The sequence below is a fragment of the Ischnura elegans genome, chromosome 11, assembly GCF_921293095.1.
Source record: "Ischnura elegans chromosome 11, ioIscEleg1.1, whole genome shotgun sequence".
In the NCBI taxonomy this organism is placed as follows: domain Eukaryota; kingdom Metazoa; phylum Arthropoda; class Insecta; order Odonata; family Coenagrionidae; genus Ischnura; species Ischnura elegans.
Window position 1 is genome coordinate 97702953 of NC_060256.1, and position 18346 is coordinate 97721298.

At 37.6% G+C, this 18346-nt stretch overlaps 1 long non-coding RNA gene across 1 annotated transcript; it reads right to left on the reverse strand.

The window, feature by feature from the left end:
* Window positions 1-393: 393 nt before the first annotated feature.
* Window positions 394-2913, reverse strand: LOC124168048. Its single transcript, XR_006866823.1, has 3 exons — window positions 2800-2913; window positions 2565-2635; window positions 394-535 (listed from the first exon to the last, which is right to left on the reverse strand). It is a non-coding gene; the product is annotated as an uncharacterized LOC124168048 (long non-coding RNA).
* Between the last annotated feature and the right edge of the window lie 15433 nt (window positions 2914-18346).

Sequence of the window (18346 nt, forward strand, 5' to 3'; positions counted from 1 at the left end):
GGAAAAATTTGAGCATTAGGAAAGTAAAATATCATCTATGAGACAAGGTCGAAAGAGATTTCGCTTACAATTCCGAGTAAACTGCCATGAAAACAATACTGTCTTAAGAAATTGAGGATGGGTCTGATGAATTTCAAGTGCTGACAAATTATAAATTATTTTCCTTCCCCGAAATCAGACGAACATGCACAGTGGGTAACAGCTGTGTTAAATGGAATCGTTGAAGGAGGTATTAAAAAAGAAAACAATTCCCATTTTCCAACTTATATAATGTACACACCCATCAAATGTTACATTTTCAGATTTCCAGAATGATTAAACAATGATATTGAAACTGATTATTTATACAATTAATGCAAAGTAACCAAATTAACAATAAATCTCAGGCAGACATGATGTGACATTCTATTAAGATATATTCAGATTGGCAAGAGAATTATGAATACATGATGAAGGCCACCACACCTGCGGGATTATTTCCAATTTTTGTACGTTCATACACCCTCAATTACATCGGCTACTGGATTAGCTGAACCTGCAATTATAAATATGTATAAATTCTTTAGCTATATTACACCTAAATAGGAATTATTTGACAATTTCAATGGGCATAATCTGTGTGATATATCAAATGCTTAGCATCACCAATCAAGATAAACCTCTAGATGTTTATGAAAAATTAAGTTTCTACTTCATCAGGAGAACAATGAATGAGAAATTTCAATTTCGAGTTCGTTTGAAGTTCGTCGCTAATTAAAGAAGTGATTGAATGCAAGATATTCAGAATAGGAGGGCTGATTACTTTCTTTGACCACCACAAAATGCAAGAATTTCTGTTGGATGTGTCAAAAGGTGTCACGCTTCAAGCAGTAGCCCAATGGTCTATCCACTAGGCCACCGCACTTCCACACTGGTGGTAAACAGAGTTGGTCCTTACCAAATTGGGAACAATTTACTACACATATACAAAATAATCCTATTCCATTTAATGTTGTCTAAAATTGGCAATATTTTTGTCACCCTTTAATGCCAAAACAATGAAAGTAATGAATAGAATTTTTGCAAGCTAGTATTTGAGTAACTTGACATTATGGTGCACATGTGTGGTACAAAATAGGTGCATACTTTTGTTTGCTATGTATTGTAGTGGTGTGACATATGTGTGCACCTATAATTATAGTGTACATATAGCCTAAAATAGATTGTTTATTGCATCGTAAGCAATGACCTTAATGAGTGTTATTCACATTGATTAAAATTGAAGCGAAAATTGTAACGAAAGACAGATATGTAGAGTCAAAGGGGGAAATTCATTGATAGATCATGAGTTCTGGGCTAGTAGTTAGTAGGAAACCACCATATGTGCCACAAACTTTCATCGCCTTATACAGGGTAATTACTTTTTTTTTCAAATTGCAAAACAGACGAACACATGATTGATCATGATGAACACATTCACAAAGAAGCAATGAAAGGGGCACTAACTTGAAAAAAATGAAAGAGGCACCAACTTGATCATAGCATAGCTAAAGGAGCTGTTGCTTCAGCAAAGTTGTAATCACAAAAACAAATATAAACAACACCTACGAGCAAAAAAAGATGAACAAGAGCTAAATGAAAAATTATATTAACCAGAGATTGCTGTAACTCAGCAAAACTAATTAGAACATGTTCCCTCCACTTTCTAAGAGATTATGTGACATGAATGGGCTATGAAACAAGAAAAAACACACTGGGCACGTAAAGTGGTTCATTAATACATATCAACTTATGCTTTTACTACAATATTTTTATAACTGAGCATTTTATTTCTAAATAAGATCAATTAAGTTGTATATCAACCCATCAACAGAGGAAGAAGTTCGTGTTCTTTTTTTTTGCTGAGTAAGTGCTGTTACTGGTCATCGCTAATGATGATAATAACTTTTCGGTCGATACTTGAAATATTGCTAAGCATTCCTTTCAAAACATGAGACGCAATTGTAAGGCCAGTATAATAACTTAACAATTTTGCATTTTAGATCTAATTTCCACAATTTTTAGAAAACAACATTAATTTGCCAATGCTTGGTTGAGAACCACAAATCCGTGAACATGTGTTATGATTTTTAATTAATGTCGAATTTCGGTGGCTAAGAGTGCCATGCGTATCTCCGCTCTTAATATACCTAATATCTGAACACCAAAAGTTCAATGAAGCACGAAATTCACTCTCATCGCACAACTTGTACCGCGAATTGGCACAAACATTTTTGTACCATTACGTCAATACACAAAAATGTTCACCAGCGATGGTACGCAGGGATGAAAAGAGTTCCGAAAAAGAACGGATATTTTTTAAAATATCTAACTTCATTACGATAAGCATTATCACTCATGACAAAATTCAACATAGTATAATACAATTTTAGCACTGATAAGGATAAGTAACAAATAACCAGTACACTGCCGCACATGAGTCCACCTGCTGCACGCGGCACATACATAGACAATTAACAAGGTTGACCATGCACTTCAAGCAAATGATAAAGATATTACTAATAATTGACTATTTTGCAACTTACCGGTGGAATGTGAGTCCAGGTATCTTTTTACCAGGGCAATTACTGCACCCGTAAGCCGCGCAGCAAACCATCTGCGAAGGTTGAATAAACATGTCGTTTTCAAGGCTAAATACTCAATTTTTAACGGAGATATTATTATACCAGTATTAAGATGAATTCTAGAATATCAGCATACCTTCAGAATGCTTCAGCAGCCTCGGTATACTGAAAATTAGGTGATTTCCTTTACACGTACCTTTATGGGAAAACGAGCGAGCGGGGTAAAGGAACATGGCGGACGAACAAAAGCGCATCGGGTAAACAGGTTTCTGCTGGCTTCACTTTTTTCAGCTAACGCCCTCTCCAGATGCTCTATGTGAAGCTCCCATCGCTCTATTTTTTCGTGGATTTGTCCTAGGAAGGAAGAATATGGGTGGAAGGAAAATTATGCGTTAAATACACGGTTGAACACAGTAATATCTTAACCCTACATGCCTCAAACAGCTGTGCTAACCGTCAATTTCTCGTTCGTTAAAGTTTCCGCAATGGAGGGCCGCACAGGTTTTAACCATCGTTGTGCACTTGCACGTTATTTACAACGATCGTTGGAACAATAGTAATCTGAACGAGGCATTAGATTGTTTTAAGGAGTAGCCAAAAGTGAGCCCGGATTCTAGGGCGAGTGTGACTGTGCTCAAAAATCACTCGTGAAGCATGGCCACACTCCACCACAGTATCAGTCAAATTATTCCGCCAGAGTGCGGGCTCTTCTCCATCTAAACTTTGGAATGGGAAATGAGTCACTAGCGGCCGAGCGATTGTAGTAGCTGCATGTCAGAGAGCTCTAAGCGCAGAGAGTTTGAATATTAAAAGGGACCTTCTTTATTTCTCCGTTTTTTATCCGTCGCTCACTCCTCGATCTATTCACGATTGGCGGCCTTAAACCTTTTGCCGATAACTGCTGACGCTACGACCTCATGGAGACGTAAAATTAATCCTGAATCCACTCAGTCCGCTCATGCTCACGAGCGACTCACCGCTTCTCAGCTACTTCTCTGTCTGTTGAAACTTAGCGTTACATTTTTGGAGTGCTGGCGACGTCACTCCTTCGGTCCTAGCATACTCGTGCGTCTCCATGGGTGCAGTCAGTCGCACTCTTCCAGTGATCACTTGATCATGACGTCAGGACCACTCGGGGAGAGCGTGAACATGAACGGTGATCGACATTACTGAAACGACCGACTTGGACCAATAAATCTCCAACACTACCATCGTCCAATTAGTTTGCTAAATACGTTCGGAAAACTGTTAGAAGCAGTCATTCACTACCGTTAAATGGTCATTCTACACGAATAGAAGATAATATTCCCGGAGCAGACTGGTTTTCGTCCATAAACTTCGCCAGTTCACCACATACTTCGCCTCACAGAGGCCATCACTACCGGATTCATTTCAAAACTAATTTCTCACGTAGTCTTCATAGATTTGGAAGAAGCCTTTCACCGAGTCTGGACCCTGGGCCTAATTCACAAACTCTCCTCTCCCCAGATCCCAACTTGCCTTCTTCAGACAATCCAATCCTTCACATCCGGTCGATCCTTCTACCTCAACTCCACAGCCTCCATTTTCCATCCTATCCCCTCCGACGTCCCGCAAGGCACTATTCTATCTCCCACTCTATTTAACCTATGCGTAAATGATACCCAAACCACTCCATATGCCAGCATATTCCTGTACCCAGACGATAATCTAACGATTTGATCGTTGGATTATTCTTCCTCATAGGATAATCCACCAAAGTTGTTAGAATAGCAGTTGCTGATGCCAGGTTCCGCTGATGGTAGGACCCGCCCGCCTTTGTGACGGCGCGGGATTCCTCGTCCCATTCCCTTCGTTACCCAGGAGGCGTCGTCTGGCTCCTATCGCGGCGGCGCCTCCTTCCTTTCTCCTTCCTGTCCTCCCCCTTCTGGGTGCAGAGGTGAAAAGCTCGCGCTTACAGATCCTGCCCCGGGAGTGTATCCTCGCCCTACGGTTTCGTTCCATTTGTACCCAGACGATACTACAATCTTAGCCCAGGGTTCATATCCGGAGAAGACACCAGCTCTTATTCAGGCCCACCTGGACGACTATGAGGAGAGGGCAAATGTTTGGAAACTTTCAGTGAATGCTGAGAAATGCGAGCATGTCTGCTTTTCAAGACGCCCAAAAGCCGGGGAGGAACCGCAACTTTTCTACGGCATCAAAAGAATCCCGAAACAACTATCTGCCCGATATTTGGGTGTTGTGATGTGGGCAAACGCTTAACCTGGGCAACTCATATCTCTAATACCATAAAGACAGTCACTGGAATCAACGCATTCCTTTTCCTTTTTCTACGATCAAAATCTCCTCTACCCACCAAGATGAAACTTTTATTGTACAACGCCACCATTAAACCGCTCCTTAACTATACCTCACCCGTTTGGATACACGCAGCCGTCACTCATCTTGAGAAGATCAGGCAACGGAGAACAAAATTCTTCCAAAAATAATTTGCACGCCGTGGTTCACTGGGAACCAAAACATCCGCAAAGATTTAAAAATTACTCAAATTCTAACTAAGCTCAAAACACCTCTGGAAAAATTCTCTCCTTCATTAAATAGAACTGACATTACAATTTTGAAAAACCTCATGGATTATCAACCTCCACTTAAACCTAGCCACCGCCTACCCAAATGTGCCCTTAACCATAGGCGGATCTGGGGGGGGGGGGGGGGCACGGGGGCACGTGCCCCCGTGCCCCCCCCCCCCAGACCGTTAAAAAATATAGATTTATAATACGGTCCCATTATCATTGCTTTAGTTCTGTATGACGAGGTTCCATTCCATCCTTGTGCCCCCCCAGAACAAAATCCTAGATACGGCCTCGCTTGTGCTGCCCCCCCCCCCCCCAGAAAGAAATCCTGGATCCGCCCCTGACCTTAATCCTTCCCATATTCCTATCCCTTTACTCCATTTCTGCTTTTAAAATGCCTTGACCCAAAATAATCCATTTCTGACAAAAAGTTGCTCCTAAAAGGAAATTATAGCGAAAAACTCAGGATACAGCAAAAGCATTAGGGAATTGCGGCATTTAGAACGCAGTGATATCTACTCTGACTTTGAAATACACGCTTATGACGGAGACACTAAAATAAAGAATACACAATACACTTTCCAGAGCAGATCAAATCAAGAATTCATTTTTGTAAGGGACTATTATAAACAATTCGCTCTAGTCAAAAACTTTTGTTTTATTGAAATAAACACGGAACCACAGAATCACCTAATTGAAGCGAGAAATGAATTTTTCTGAGAAATATATGGCTATAAGAAACACTGTTCTCTCTTCACAAAAGGCTAAGTTAGTTAGCAACATAAACACTAAATCTTTGATGTTCAAACACCTCCCACCATACGCCACTTATGCGCCTCCTGGGGGATAGCAAGTGTTGGTGGTGATATCTGAAAGCCATTTAGAGGAGGTGTCTTGGAAAATGTGCCTAGTTCCCATCCGAAGGCATTAGTAAATTGACACGATCATTTATTGGTGAACAGGATTCATTATTCATCGAGGCGGATACAAAAAAAATGAAAGACATGCTCCATGGCCTTGTTGTTGTTGAGTGCGCGGACGAATAAATAAAAAATGAACATGCGCTGCCTCTAAAACTGCTTGTTGCCTCCCCTTGGCTTCATTTGAGTTCCTGCTGCCGCTTCGCCCCGGAGTAGTCAAATGTTTTTCAGGTCGCTTTCATTATGGCCGGAATGAGCTTTACGCGTGTTCTCTTAAGGGGGGGCGGGGCCAAGGGGTTTGTTCGTAGTTGCTGGGATGGGGATGAATGCATGAGGAAAGGGAAATTAGATTGGGGTGGCCAGCGCCACCACCCCTGCGGCAACTTGATGTACTACTCGTGAAAAAATTAGACCTTCGGAATTAGTACATGACCACGGGAAAGTTTAAACCTCCATGTTCCGTGCTTAGTGAAAGTGTGCTCCGAATATACGAGAGTATTTGCGTCTCATTGTTCAGCATGGGAGGGCTGAGTGGTATTTCTAAAGCTTAAAGCCGAAATTGTGGTGTAAATAGGACCCCCGCAAATAGGAAAATTACAAATATATTACAAATATATATCATATTACAAATATATATACTGTCATCTCGCTATGCTCACAATAATTAATTATTCTGAATAACATCGAAGCACTTGGACGGGATAGAGTGGACGGTTCCATGATATAAACGCTTAAACAAAAAAGTAAAATCGGAAAAGAGAGTAAAGACAATCGTAGAGGGACAAGTGGATAGCAAAAACAAGAGAGGAAGACTTAAGATATGCAAAGAGTAATGAAAGATGAGAAAAAAATACTTGCAGGTGTGAAACACTTTCACTTCAGGTACTCTGATTGATGCGGTGGAACCGTTCTATCATGGAAAATCAAAATATTCTATTGTAAATCATTCATCAATTTATTCACGATGGTAATCATTCATTATGAAAATATTATCTGATTAGAGAACTGATAATAAGAATGATTGAATAATCACTATTTATGGAAATTGAAAAATAATTTACCATACCTCCAATATAGCACATGTCTTGCAACATCTCATCAATTATTCTGCCAATAACAAAACCAAATTACACCCAAGCGTTAGAGAAGCTCACCGGAAATTTTAAGGCGCGGGTTTGAATTCTGGTCACATAAAACTCTTTTTGGATGGTAAATATAACCTTTGGCAAACATCATAGCTTCTCGTGTACGCTCGATTGCGGATATTATTGCAGTGCTTTGGTCTAGATCTAGTGTATAATATATGATGCACATGATCTCTATACTGCACTTTATCTCTGATATCTCTCTCGATTTTGGATCGAAGTATTTTTGATTTAGACTCATTCACTCTCGAAATTTCAATGGGACAAGAATTTAAGGCGGATCTCATTATGTTATTCTACTGAAAATTATTCCCCCGTTTACTCAAAATCCTTACATGATTACTCATCAATATCGTACGCTACTTACGGAGCATGCTTATTTATTGAAATCAGGGATGGGTGTTGACCGTTGAAGAAAATTGAAAAGTTAAAGCATTTGGAAAGTTGATGCAACCTAAGAATTATTCAGATATGATGCATGGGACGACTGAGCGATGAAGATGTTCCTTAAAAGAGTGGGAGAGAAGATGAGTTTTCAAACAACCCTGTCAAGAAGACGAGAAAACTTGATCATCCTCATGATGAGGAAAGGTGGCATGATGAAGACAATCGTGGAAGGGTCGGAAGACACAGGGGCAAAGAAAGGCCGCATGTGAGTAACACAGGACAGGTTATTTAGGATGTAACAGAATCAAGTGTTTTTTCCGCTCTTTCGTGAAAACGTCATTGTGAATACGCCATTGTGATAGAAGATAGAAACGCAACGTCGAACCGATCTCACGATTGTTGTCTTGTAATGGTGCTTCCCATAAAGATATAGCGTTTACTGAGAGCTGTAAGAAATTCAAAGGAATTCGAATTACCCTCAATTTATGCAATATTTTCGAAACGCCCAATTGATCGGCGATAATTCGTTGCCAGGTTCAAAGCAATTTCGTGGAGAAATGGAAACCTACCATTCGTGGGATGTGAGTAATTTTGTGATGTAATTGACCGCTAAATACGGGGTGAAAGGTTTCAATGGAAAACAATGTTCAATAGCTAACATAAACATCTGAGGTATTCATTAATTACAGGCTTATTTTCACCAAATCAATAGGTAGTTGAGCATAATAGAATAAATGCGGAAAAATGGAAAAATATTCACGCCAGCAAAAAACGAACTTCAATAAACGAAAATATATACTCGGATACTCTTCGATCTGAGGTAACCTGTGGTTGACGAGGCACGGAAATTGAGGATAAACATTGAGAAAAGCTGTCATGCCATTGAAAGCTGATATTGGAGTTGTTCAGGGATATGCTAATTAAAATTAAGGTCTCGGAACATCAAATCTGTAATCCATATGTTAATTTGAACTAGAACGATCAATAACCATGATCTGAATTTGATAATGATGTTCAATGAGTCTCAAAATCAATAGGTATGAGAAGAATACGATTGGGATTCATTGTGAAAGACGAATTGCCTTGACGTCAGTGACGTAAGTGGCGAATTTTTAAAATCTATTATTTAATTGCGCGGCGGATGACCACTTATCTGGCGACCGATTTGAGAATACTCTGTAGTAATACTCGTGGCAAAAACGATGGTCATTTTTGGCCAGTTCTACCTTTTTTTAAATAAATCTCAGATCTTGAGTAACTATTAAATATTGTGTGCTAACATTGTAAAGTATTGCAACCAATTGAGCGGCACCACTTTCGCCGCAGTTCGGGAATGATAATTTGCGTAATTTAGCAATCTCGGAAGGAGGGAAATTTGAAAAAAAAACCTTCACATATCCCATAATGCTTGTGAAAACTGCGTCATTTAAGATTATTAGTAAAGTTATTTCTTAGAGGTTTAAATTTTTATTATTGTGCAACTCATGATCGAGTTATGATGCTTTCCGGAACTTAAATTTTTTCAACAAAATTCATAAATCAATTGACCCGTCGAGATACATTCCTTCGTCTATAATATTCTTTTCACAATGTAAAAAAATAAAACGGTTTGTCATCGTTGCGAACAATACCACTGTCTGAAACTGTTTCGTACTGAGTTGAGACGAAAAATATCTTCCTCAATGAGGAATCCTCATTCATCCATTCAAAAGTTTAAAATAAGAAATCTTGCATGTTGATGCCCACATTTCGTTAGTTGGTGACGTCATCTGAGTTTTAGTTCATGGAATCGTCATGGAAAGCTGCTCATCGAGAGATGGAACATCTCAACAGAGAGTAAACAACAAGGAAACACGCGATACCGATGCGCACGTTCAAATAGTTTCTGATAAGTCATAACCCGCTTGACATTAAGGCTGCGACGTCATCAACTTATCGGCGAAAGGATTAATTGCGTCCATTTTTTCTTTCAAATACATTGGGGGCGAATCAAAAAAAGGCAAACTAGCAATCTATCGATTTCAAAAACTCCTAATTCTCGATCATAAAAATGGAAGAGCCTGGAAAACTGCCTGTTGGAAAAAATATATATCCAAAGAATGTTTAAGAAATGATTAACTACCACGAAAAAGGGTTGTTTTATTCTTAGGCAGCACCTCAAATTAAGAAATGGTGATTCATTCATTAAAACTAATTAGACCGTACAAGATCGGAACTTACATTTCACGATCACGGCTCACGGATACGGATCACGAAAATGTCTAGATGGCGAGATTTTAAACATTAACGTAGGGACGATAAATGTGAAATAGCTTAACTATACCGGAGGAATATAAAATAGTATTTTTTGCGGTTAGATTCATGAATGTGTGGAAACAATCACAGCCAAAATGCCTCATCGTACACTCCCCTCAATGTGTTTACACAAGTTTTTTGATTGTTCGGCAAATAATTTAACAGAAAATTTCCTGCGTGTGAATTTCAACATTCGCTATCGATAAAAGAAAAAGGAATTCCGTATTTATTTTGTTGAAAGCATCAACTGAAACGCAATCTCAAAAAATAAACACTCGGAGACCGGAGAGAAAATTGATTTCGATCAAATGAAAAAAGACCCGTTGCGACGCATTGAAATTACTTCGGCATTGTTCACTAATGAGGGCCTTCACGAAAGTCGAAGCGAAATTTAAATAGTGATGGAAAAGAGTTTTGGGACGGCTCCACACCAAATAAACGATAAAAAATGCTCCAAAAGTCATCCCTATGAACTAAAATGTCGTTTTTGTCCCATACAAACTCGGAGATGAAATTCTTTTTAAGGAGGTATCTTCATGACTACGTGATTCAAAACGAATGTCAGGCACTAAATCACAGCTGTGCTTGCATACTCCACTTTTAGATGGATGCCTCAGACCCACTACTCATAGGGAGGTACGTTATTTCGGCTGGCACACACTGAAACAAAGATGACAAGACAATAAAACAATGCCTATAAATTTTTCATTTAATTTTCAATAGATAAAATCAATTAAGTTGTTACACCGGTTAAGGTAGACTTTCGCGCAGCATTTTGCGAATTACATTTGTTTGTCTCTCGTTCAAAATTGGATTTCTCTCTTACATTCACAATAAGGACAAGGTACGCCAATCCTTATACCTACAAAATACAGAAAAATTATTTCCATGTATTCGAGGACTAGCGAGTAAAATAAAGTCTGCGGCTATAAAAGCAAGAAAACTAACGAAAAGGTGATAGATAATAGATTAAACCGCTGAAGCTAATCCCTATTCTAATCCTCTTTGAGGCTAAGCCTACTTAAATCTCGCCACTTTCCGGAAGTGACGACATATTCTTCAACTTAAGGCGAACTTCACGACCAAAAAAAGATGTAGAAGGGCTGGCACAGACGAAGCCGTGCAACGGAAGTGTACCCGTTATACCAAAGAAACATGGAAGACGTGGGCCAATCGTATCACTATATTATTTGTTCTAAAAATGTTATTTTATCAACAAAGGGTAAACATTTAAGCTAAAAATAATTTTATACATAATACACCTCCATTAAAATGTATTTATAGAAAATTTTATTTCTTATTCGGTTTCTGATTGAGTTCATCTCACTCAATTAGGATTAATATGGAGCATTGAATATTTCTGTTACTTTTACCAAACAAGTTTGACAAATGCAGTTCAATAAATACTATCAACATAATAATAGCCTAGCCTAGCCTCCGTAATAATTTATGACACCCATCAGTTCGATAAAACAACTAAAATAAAACGCATAAAGAATCCGGCGTAGCGTGAGCCGATGAAAGATTTTTCACCCCGAAAACTATTAATTATTCTGATTTAAAATCATAAAATTAGGAATTCAATGTAGGTTTCATCGAAATAAATAATACAAAAATAGGAGAAGAAATTGCCTGCATAGCGTATTGAACACGGCGTCCCCCCCCCTCCCCCCCGCGCTTTGTTACAGACCTTATCGGCCAGGATAGACGGTTGCCATGATAAATATTGAGAACACGTTTATTAATTATTTTTCACGTTACTCCATCAAATTATTGAAATATGAATAAGGCGTGACTGCAATTTCCCTTCGTAAGCTAAAGAGAGGATGATACACACAATGGAATTGCGTAGGAACAGAGTATCAATATCTAGTGAAAATGCGCGAACTGGTGATCCTTAGCATGAATTGGACCTAATATGACGAGTTTTATCGAAAGATGTCATGATCGCGAATGACACCACTTCAGGAATATCTCTCTTTAAAGTTTAAATGAGTCGGGATGCACAAACATCTACAATATACCCTGCGAGCCACCTCTAGGGTGTTTGGCAGGGGGTGATCAATCACCAGCATGCAGCATGCATTTGGACTCCCACATGCACACCACACCGTCCAAAAAACGTCCCGTATACTAACAAACTATACTACTATATGCTGTTAGAAATAATAATAGAATTAAGAAACATGCATTAATTTTTACATAGGTTAGTAGGCTACACTACAAGTCATGCAATCTATTTACGAGTTCTATTGCTGCACTCAAAAAAAGGATTGGATGAGACATCCAGTTTTAATTGGATAAGTGAAAGTTGGATGCAGTATCCACTGCAACAGACACGGCAGCCAACGCGATTAGGCGGTATATCTAATAAAAGTGGACAATCATAAGTTGGTTGTAGTGTCCAAATGTTGGTCCCCACACCAATCTCGAAGATATCCCTCATCCAATAGTTGGATCCCACAGCCAACTCGATGGATAAGGCGACTATTATCGCTTCTTCGTCGGTCATCACTATAGCTACGGATTCCCAAACAGTTCTTATAATAAACAACTCGTAAGTGAACATGTTTGGCGTGCTTTGTGGTAAGTAAATAGCTTTTAAGTTTGCTCTTGAAAGTGAGAAAATATTGTCATTCAATGCCAATTTTAATACTTTTTTCTATCTTAGAGCACTTTAATACGAGAAGAAGACCGAGCTGAGGATTTTCTTGATGCTTTGGGCCTGAACCTTCTCGAGGAAAAATTTACCGGTAAGCTTGCCTATTGTGTTTCGTTATTATGCGTAACTCTTATTTTATTTCACCGTTCTAGATTTTATCTTTTGGGTTGATGTTATCCTTAGGTTGGATATTGTATTTTTCAACCCATACGTTTTCTCGAAAATACTTCCGGTCAATTTTGGTCACTACCATATGAATTATACATTTCGTTACTAAACAAATGAATGCATTTTAACTTAATACATGTGTATTACAATATCACTTTTACTGAATTAAATGTTTGTATTCTCATTTAATCCATTGATGAAAAGTTTCAAGTAGTTTTCCATTAGATTTCAATTGCAATTGGATTGGATTGCAATTTCATGCGCACCGGATAACCTGAGTTCCACTGTACAAGTAGAAATGCAGACACTTATGCACTAATTATGCGAAGGACTCTACCCTAAATGTATATAATATCAAAGTGTAATATCAGACGCTAGCTTCTTCCAGGGACCTCTTTATTCATTTCATATCACAATTTCTTATTCTCCTCTCCTTCCTTCCAGCTCCTATTTAAATGGCTTCCCTCTCAACAATTCCCTCTCTCTTTTAAACAACTCATTGGCAACAATCCTTCAGTATTTATTAACCATCCACATCCAATTAAACATAAACATCAAATAAATAATATAAATCAAAAAATAAACATAATATCAAACGTTACAATACTATGAACTGCAATATAAAGCTGCAGCTTTATACACATGTGTATCACGAAATTTAGAAGTCAAATCGAGGATATAGACCTATATACTATAGTATCCATATTGCAAGGTGTAACATACCACAGAATTTTAAAAATAATTTTTCTCCTGATCTAGCTATTCTTGATGTTTACATGTCAAGATGTTACGGCTGATTTATGTACTGTATATGTAAGCTTAAGTTATGATTAAGTAGTAGCTTCCTTTTCATGTAAACCGTTGGTAACTAATTTCAAAAGAGTATAACCAATAATCATAAAGGCAAGTTCAATTATGTAATTTTTTTAATATGTTTATTCCAGTTCCTTAGTGGAAGATTGTGAGGTGTTGATGGACACTGTGAACTAATAGGAAAATTCCCCATGAGTTTGTGTAAGCTTGCCTTGAGGTTCCTAGGGTGAAGAGGAAGTTCACTCGTTACCGAAGTGGAAAATGTGTTGCAGTTGGTTTCGACGATTTCAGCCTTCCTGAAATTGGAAAAGTGGACAGAATAATTTCCAACGAAAATGACTGAGTGTTTCGTCTACAAAGCTCTGAACACCTTGGATTTTGAAGTTCTTGAAACCAGCATAGTAAACTCCATCAACGTTGAAAACTTAATATCTTTTCGGCCTGTAATTTATGTGAGAATGCAATATTGCAGCTGAATATAGAGTGGAATATTGCAGCAGAATTGTATGCAGCCTTCAGATATTGTGTAACAAAAATTTTCAACTGAAAGTTTGTTTCTTTTTAAAAAGTTGCTTTCTTTTTTAATAAATACGTTTTATAAAAGACCACTAGTTTCATATATCATTTAACCTATTTTCATTATTTATGGCATTCAAATCCACATGATAGTGATCTGAGGTGAGTAAGTCTTAAAGGTAACAAGTTGCAGTGAAAATTACGAACCCCAAAATTTACTGTAAATAAAATATTTTATTTAAAAAAATGCATTTCCTAACTCTAATGTTCGTCGGAAGTGGCGGAAATAGTACCACGAAAGGATATTATAATGTTACTTTCAAATGGTGACTCATTAATAATAATATCCGTTGAAATATTATCCATTCATTAAACGTTACGGCAACAATTTAGCAAGGTTGTGGCATCCAATATAGATGGACGTAAGACCCATCGACGCTGACTGTGGTATCCAACGAGTTGGTAGTCACAGCCATTTCTCACCCAGCCATTTAAAATGGCTCCCTCATCCAACTAACTGGATGGGGCCATAGCAACCATTTAAATTGGATGTGGGATTCAACTATTGGATTTTATTTTTTATTTATTTATTATAGTATTCTACCGATTAAGGTAGGTTTTCATGGAGTATTTCCCTAACTATTGGATACAACAGCCAATTTTTTCTTTCAGTGTGCCGTTATAATCTCTTATGGATCGTGGAAAAAATGACATTCTGAATCTGTCTGTTCTACAATCTATCTCTCTTATTTTATTTATATGATCTGATCTTCCGTAGTATGTTGGCGTCCGTAAGGTATGGTTAACTTCGTCAGAAAAGACACTGCTCTTGAATTTATCTAAAAGGTTTAGTTTATTTTTCAATCTACGGTCCGACAGAGATTCCCATCCGAGTTTATCTAAGAGGTCAGTTACACTAACAAGACTATCGTAACGACCTTTCACATACCTGGCAGCTCTTCTTTGCACGCGTTCTAACTCTGTTATTAAGCCTTTTTCATGAGGGTCCCAAACACTGACAGCGTATTCCAAATGTGGGCTAATGTGGTCTAATTACATGGCTGTTCCTTGTCTCCACTTTTAAATATTGGTGTTACATTAGCGATTTTCCAGTCATTAGGTACTCCTCATGATGAAGAACACTAATGTTAATTTACACACTTTTTAATTCAACACTCAACAGCCGACCATAGTTTAAACACTTTGCGTCATTTGCAAGGATTAAAAAAGGATCAGTAGCGATTTCATATCTCGTAACAGCTTTAATATCCAATATAATGCGCACTAACATCATCTGATTAGTATCAGTTGACAGCTTTTGATGAACAAGACATTAAAAATGTTATGATTTCGATAATTTTTACAAAAAAATAACGTAACCACTCAATGAAGCGTGATTTTCGTAAGACAAATACATAATTGGATATGAAATACCTATAATTGCACTTAGCCTCCATATTCCATTATAGCCTTTGACGCATCAGCTCACGGAAAGCATTGCACATTAAAAAAGACGTTAACGGAAGAAAGAAGGTAAACAAAAATTAAACGTTATCGCCATCACAAATAATGAAAATAAAATCATTTTTGCCTTTTTATCTTTTATGGATGGTTTGTTTAGAAGTCTTTGTACTGCAATCGTGTATCGGCAAAAAGACAGTAACTACAGTCAACAGCACGAATCATCTTTGAAAAATGGCACTGTGTACACTTGTTCACTATGGCATTAATGACAACTATACTCTCGATTTTAATAGCACCGAAATTTCTTATACAAAATATAATTTATCAAAAATAATAAGTAATTTCCGCCCTTATCTTTCCCCTCTTTTCGTTTGAATACGCTGTGAGGCCAACACATTTTTGTTCACATGGGAAGAAAGAATCGACCCTTTAGAAATCGACTTTTTTTTAATTAATTTTTAAATTTCCTATCTTATCTTTATCATATTTCCGTTTTAAATCCTTCATCTTCTTTTTCAATTTTGTTCTTTTTGTTTGCATAAACAAATATGTTGCTATGATTATTTGTTTGCTTATTCCTTCAAATGATCGCAGCGCCGCCATTGGATTTTGGTGGCCATTTTTTTAACTAATCCCCATACTCAATTATTAATGAATAGACAGATAAAGAATTGGAAATTTAGTGTTTTCACAATTTTTCCTGAGGTTACAGATAATTTTATAGGGGGTCGTCATAAGACTTTTTGTCGTATATCGCATCGTTCACCTCAAACATTAGTGTGAGTGAGTAAGTAAGTGAAACGTCGGAAGTGGGCTTTATTGTATATAGACTCGCTATGCTCGCTGGGGGGGCTCTGCCCCCCCTAGGCCCCCCCGAAAAAGGCCTCCGGCCTGTCATGCTCACTGTGGGAGGTCTTACACTTTTTGTTTGGTACTTGTTACTTAAGGATCGTTTACTTTTAAGCTAGCTAGCTTAGGTATAAGCGATATTTCCACTTTCACGTAAAACGAGCGCATGGTACGTAGGCTACAATATGAATGTAAATATTTATAAAGAGAAACGTTTTTCTGAGGGGCTATAAAAAAGTAAAATAAATTTCTACGAGTTTCTCTAACTTATTCAATTCAAATACAAAAAACGTTGAGACCACGTCCCACTGTAAAAACCCAATGCATACGTAATATCATAACATAACGACTTTACGTATTACAATGAAAAACACGTTTATTAATTATTTTCCACAAAACTCAACCAAATTCTTGATATACGAATAAGATGTAACAGCTGTTCCCCTTCGTAAGCGAATTACGTAGGGACTGAATATCAATATTTAGAACAAATGCGCCTTAGCATGAATTGGGGCTAGTATGACGAATTTTATCGAAATATTATTTATCGTGATCGCGAATGATTTCACTTCAGAAATACCTCTATTTAAAGTTTTAATGAATCGGGATACACAAATATCTCAGCCTCAATATCCCACGCAATGCGCAATAAATCTGGTGAGTAACGGATCACAGCCTTTGGTGTACAAGACATTGTGAATGTCAAGACTTCGATAATTTTCACAGTTGAATAACTTAGTCACTCAAGGAAACGTAATTTTTGCAAGACAAATAATTGAATAAGAAATACCTTTATTTGCACTTATCTTCCATATTGTATTATTCACTGCCTATTCACTCCTGCAGCTCACGGATAACATTGTACATTAAAAAGGAAATTAACGGAAAAAAGAACGTAAACAAAAATAAAAAGTTATCACCATCACAAAACACGATAATAAAATCATTTTTACCAACCTATATTGTGTAAGACTTGTTTAAAAGTCTTTCTACTACAATCGTGTATCGCCAACAAGATACGGACTATAGTCAACAGCACGAATCATATTTCTAATATGGCATTTAGAGCACTTGTTAACTTTGAAATTAATAACCACCACACTCTCGATGTAATATACCAAAAACAACAACTAATTTCTTACCTTACATTTCTCCGCTTTTGATTTGAATGCGCTTTGATTTACACAGATGTTTGTTCTTGCGGAAAGAAGACGCAAAGAAATAGACACTTCAATTGTTTTAATTCCTTTTTTCTTCTTTCCCAATTTAGTTCCTCTTGTTTGCATAAACAAATATGTTGCTATGATTGTTCGTTTGTATGACTGCCGCGCCGCCATTGGAACTAATCCCTATACTCACTTTTAATTGAATAGACGGATAAATAATCGTAAATTTAGTGTTTCCATAATTTTTCCTGGGGTTTCAGACAATTTTAGAGGGGGTCTTCATTAGACTTTTTGCCGTATCTCGTCTCGTTCACCCCAAACATTTGGATAGGTGAGTGAGTGGTCGTAAGTGGTCTTTATTATATATAGATGAATGAATTAATAATGCATGCACCATGGCGTACACCATCTACATTGGAGCTCTTCGTCGACGCATATCATCCCTCCGTCGAATTCATTGTTCCAACCTTCCCACATACGCAATGATTCTCTGAGCAACGATTTAAAATGCTACGATGGGAATTTACATTACATATCATCATTTCAATACACAAATTTAATGCATGTCCTTCAGCAAAACGTAGCGCTAAGCGATTACTTTTTATTAATAGTTTGTAGACTGCTGCAACGGTATAGGAGCGCTTCGCCCATATTTTCTGGTTTTTTAGAACGCCTAGAGTATATACATGATGACAATATGGGAAATACTGAGGTAAATACACTTGGATTGGTAATCGGCCTTTTAAGTAAAATTCACGCATCAACGTCAGCGAACATTTGCAGCTGTTGATGTTGTCCCGAAT